Source organism: Berghia stephanieae, chromosome 14 (assembly GCF_034508935.2).
Source record: "Berghia stephanieae isolate SIO BIC M18660-M18661 chromosome 14, UCSD_Bste_1.3, whole genome shotgun sequence".
Taxonomy (NCBI): Eukaryota; Metazoa; Mollusca; class Gastropoda; order Nudibranchia; family Aeolidiidae; genus Berghia; species Berghia stephanieae.
The window spans coordinates 19,634,443-19,639,442 of NC_088373.1; the positions used below are offsets into that span (position 1 = coordinate 19,634,443).

Consider the following 5,000-nt stretch of genomic DNA (forward strand, 5'->3'; position numbering starts at 1 on the left):
AGTATTGTAATAACAAATGTTGAGTAAGGAGTACCCCAAGGCACTGTTCTCGGGCCATTCCTTTCTATCATTTGCATCAGTGACACGTCATAGGGACTACATTCGAAATCCACGATGAAATTTCGCAGATGACAGCCTCTGTTAGAGAGAAATAAAAACAGATGACAAATACTGTCAAATTACAGCAAGATCTTAATAAATTGCAGTGCTGAGAGGCAAATAGAAAAAGTGAATTCCACCCCAAGAAGTGACATGGCCTCATTCACGTTATTGTTTATAAATCACTATACATGTTTGTCCGAGCACGTATGATGGTGTGTGACAAATTCCATGTTTTGATTGGATAAAACCTACTGGTTAATTGGTCAGACCTTCAAGCTTTGAGATTTTTCATAAAGTGAATTATCTCCCTTCAGTCGCCCAACAAACAAAACTTCAAAAATGTGACTAACAAACAATAGAGGATAATAATACTTCGCAAGTAAACATGGACACGGAACATATCCAGTTCGCATACAAATTTTGAAATTGATCATAGCCAATTTTTATTTGTCACAGGGGTAATATTACAAGTGAAATATCAACATGGCATATTACCGACCATTCCGATGACAGAAGGCATGTGTTAACTGGGTTTTAACACGTAATTACCTCCCGTAGCGAGGTTGCCAACTTCACACATGAGAAAACCCATAACCCACCCGCGTCGCTCACATTCAGCCAATATCGGACAATGGAAAATTAAGTGTGAACACGTAGAGACACGCCCACCACCACCATATCTTCGTAAAACAAGAACACAGGGGAATGAAATCCTGTTCGCAGAACCTTGTAAAAAACCGTACCCTGCAACGAATCATACTCATACTCTTCCACTTGAAAAATGTTCCAGGAAGGACGTGATTCTATTCTGTTTAGTGGTGTAATTTTAATTGAGATAGGGTGAGTGAAATACAGTGATTTAATTTTCTTAAAATCATTTCTGATCTACAGACTATATATATGTCAACAACCTTCCCTTATATATATTCATATAAACCTATGATGCTGATATGCATGTTATCATTATGACTTGGATACATGTAATTTGATCATACATTACAATATCTTTGTTTATCTACTTTTGTTTATTATCTAGCGTAGTCTGGTAATTCATGAAGCCGAAGTATCTATCATGTGTTTACTTCATGCTATCTGGGCGATAGCATTATAATTATATTACTTATAATATTCATGAGTCTATACTTATAACGTTCACGTATTAGACAATTTTACTATGATATACACAATTCCCGCAGATAGGACAAGGCAGTTTAACACGGAGAAATCTGATGTCCTCTTTATATTTATGACATCGAACCAGATTTCAATCTCCTCATAGTATGGACACAGGAGGATCAGTCCAACCTCACACCATTGCATCAAAAGGCAACCTACAATCACGACCTGAGAGATGGCCAGTCCAGCAAAGCACCATAGCTGTCTCTAACATAAGATTCACCAAAAAAATTATATAATGTGGTTTTATTAAGCTCCCAATAAACAATAAAAATATGTAAATACGTACATTTATATTCAAAACAAAATAAGTCCGACTTACTTTTATTGTCAATTATAAGTGAAACAAGTGCCTGTTTTTGTTTTTTTATTCATTACTTATTGTATTGTGAAGGTTATATCCTGAGACAGCTATACGAGCCATTAATCATTGATGTTTGATATTTTCATGTAATATGTAACGCGGAAATCATAGGATTTGCAGACCTCTATTAAATGTTTATTGTTATTAATAGGGCGATACTGTGAATACAGGAGCTGACAACCTATGTAAAACGATCGAGGGGGTTTATCGAATTATCACATAATTTTTCTTAATCAAAATTAAACCTCCACCCTAAATACCAGGTTACACTTACACGTTCTCAATTTGTCTTGAGTGGACGTATGTCTTTTTTAAATCACAAAGAGCAATCGTTAAGCACTTTACTTGGGCACAAAGGGCTGTGTTGTGCTTTCCTTGTATCCCCCCGCCCCCCCCCCCCCTCGCTCCCCCAAGAAAAAAAATAGATTTACTGGGGTACTTGCATCGCCATAATACAGAGTTAACGATTGGGTAACACGACTTCATGGAACGCGTATATCACAATGACATCAATAGCAGTAATATATGTAATATCGGATCTGTATCATGAACATGTAACGGTGAAAAGGTAGTGCTTTATAATGATTTAAATTGATCAATAGATGTTGCTTCTCTTATCCTTCTGGGCAGGCAATTCCACACAAGGGGCCAAGTACTTATTTTGCTCCTGAGTACGGTGAAAAAATGTGAGTAAAGAGTCTTTTCCAAGGACTCAATTATGCGCAGTGCGAGGCTCGAACCCAGAACCTTCCGATCCGAAAGCGAGCGTCATTCCACAAGACCAGATAGCAGCACGATAAGGGACGTAGAGAAAACACGAAATTAAACAAGGAACTGCAATAGCTAAATGTAGTTTTAATAAAATGTCTAATTTTCAAAAACCACAATATCTAAATGACAACAAAACATAGGGGTTTGAAGGCCTATGTATGGTCAGTATTATTTTATGGCTGTGAAAGTTGGACAATTACAGAAGACATTAGCGTGAAACTGGAGGCAGAAGAGATGCGGTTTCTTAGAAGGATGTTAAGAATCGGATGTATAGAGAAAAAAAACTAATGAAGAAGTATTGGAGCAAGCTGAAATTAAATCCGTACAAAAAGAACAAGGCAAATGTAATTTTTAGGGCACCTAAATCGACATAAATGTATTGAACATATTGCTCTCACAGGAAAGACCAAAAAAACCCACAACATATTTGAATAGTTTGAAAAGCTGGGTGAGAGATGCATGGCGTACCATGATCACTGATGTCCGACACAGACTTGGTACTTGAAGAAGAAGAAGAAGAAGAAGAAGAAGAAGAAGAAGAAGAAGAAGAAGAAGAAGAAGAAGAAGAGGAAGAAGAAGAAGAAGAAGAAGAAGAAGAAGAAGAAGTAGAAGAAGAAGAAGAAGAGAAGAAGAAGAAGAAGAAGAAGAAGAAGAAGAAGAAGAAGAAGAAGAAGAAGAAGAAGAAGAAGAAGAAGAAGAAGAAGAAGAAGAAGAAGAAGAAGAAGAAGAAGAAGAAGAAGAAGAAGAAGGAGAAAAACACGAGAAATAAGAAAATACAAATATCACAGTCTCGGCGAGCCAAATCCGTTTTTAAAATTATTTGCTATCCTAGTTATTATTACGATTACTTTTGATTTTTGTTCTTGTTCTTGATCATTCTTTCCCTTTGACGGGTTCACACCTTAGGCAACGAGGGTAATGTAGAAAAATCATTTTTTTAAATGAACTTTTATATAGAGCACTAACCACTTAACGTGCTCAAAGCGCTTTGCAATGGGTCTCTGGACAACAGCACCATAATTTAACATTTAGGACTTGGCATGACGCCTGTTAGGTGATATTACAATTTCATTCGAGAGAGACAACGCTGTTAACGTTTTTCATCAGAAAAGTGAGTGGGGCAGGCACTTATGTTGGTAACAACAAGAGATGAAATGAGTAGAAAAGTGCCAGAAGACAAAAGAGAATAAAAAATTTCGCGGCGGTGGTGGGGTATGAACCTGCGACCTTATTGGTACGACAACTCCGCCTGGCCGGTGAGAGCGTGACTCTACCGTATAAGCTATCCACGAACACAAAAATATTTGTATCAAACTCAGGTCATTTCTAGAGCTCTCTCTCTCTCTCTCTCTCTCTCTCTCTCTCTCTCTCTCTCTCTCTCTCTCTCTCTCTCTCTCTCTCTCATCGACTTCTGGAGTCCGCGGGTTCGCCACAAAACCATCGCGAAGTTACCTGGCCAGCAGTTAAGCTTAATAGCCAATATTCTCAACACAAACATATAACATAGAAACGATTGAGACATTGAGTATTCTCCGGTATATGGGGTGAATTTTTAATTCAGAAAAGTGAGTGGAGCAGGCACTTATGTTGGTAACAACAAGAGATGAAGTGAGTAGAAAAGTGCCAGAAGACAATAGAGACAAAAATTTTCGCGACGGTGGTGGGGTTTGAACCTGCGACAGCTCCGCCTGGCCGGTGAGAGCATGACTCTACCGTATGAGCTATCCACGAACACAAAAATATTCGTTTTACACCTGAGTAAAGGGTGAGAAATGTGTGTAAAGAGCCTTCTACAACTATGCGCCTAGCGAGGCTCAAACCCAGGACCTTCCGATCCGAAAGCGAGTGTCATACCACTAGACTGCATAGCAAATGTTTGATTTACATGAGTTCTTCAAATAAAATATTTCACAACAAACTTCATACTAGGCAAGGGACTTAATCATATAATTAATGTACCTTAATTATCTACATCGGTTATCTCCTACGTTATCTAATTCAAGCTTTGAAAGACGAGGCGGATGCGAACAGGCAAGGGACTTAATCGTGTAATTAATATACCCTAATGATATACATCGGTTATCTCTTACGTTATCCGATTCCAGCTGTGAAAGACGAGACGGATACGAACAGGCAAGGGACTTAATCATATCATTAATATACCCTAATGATATACATCGGTCATCTCCTACGTTAGCCAATCCAGGCTGTGGAAGACGAGACGGATACGAACAGACAAGGGACTTAATCGTGTAATTAATATACCCTAATGATATACATCGGTTATCTCCTACGTTAGCCAATCCAGGCTGTGGAAGACGAGTCGGAAAGGAACAGGCAGGGGAGTGGGGGTGGCGGGAGAGGGGAGAGAGAGAGAAGGGGATCCGTTTATTTTGGTATTGCGTTTATCCATGATTGCGTCTCTTGACCGTGCCCGTCACATCCAATATCAAAGTATGGACAACTGAATTTGAAACAAAATTTCAAAGGGCTTGATGATTATTGCGAGTGAACAAATCGCAACAATCACTCGAATCTTTGAAATCAATAAACAGTATGCGCTTGGCTAAGATGCTCATAACATTGC

At 38.6% G+C, this 5,000-nt stretch overlaps 1 protein-coding gene and 1 long non-coding RNA gene across 3 annotated transcripts in view; both read left to right on the top strand.

Moving 5' to 3' along the window:
• LOC144959462 (uncharacterized) overlaps positions 1-5,000 on the top strand; it is a 382,226-nt gene that overhangs the window by 343,137 nt on the left and 34,089 nt on the right. The window lies entirely within an intron of this gene.
• LOC144959672 (uncharacterized) lies at positions 11-1,627 on the top strand. The gene is made up of 2 exons (XR_013642646.1): positions 11-942; positions 1,299-1,627. It is a non-coding gene; the product is annotated as an uncharacterized LOC144959672 (long non-coding RNA).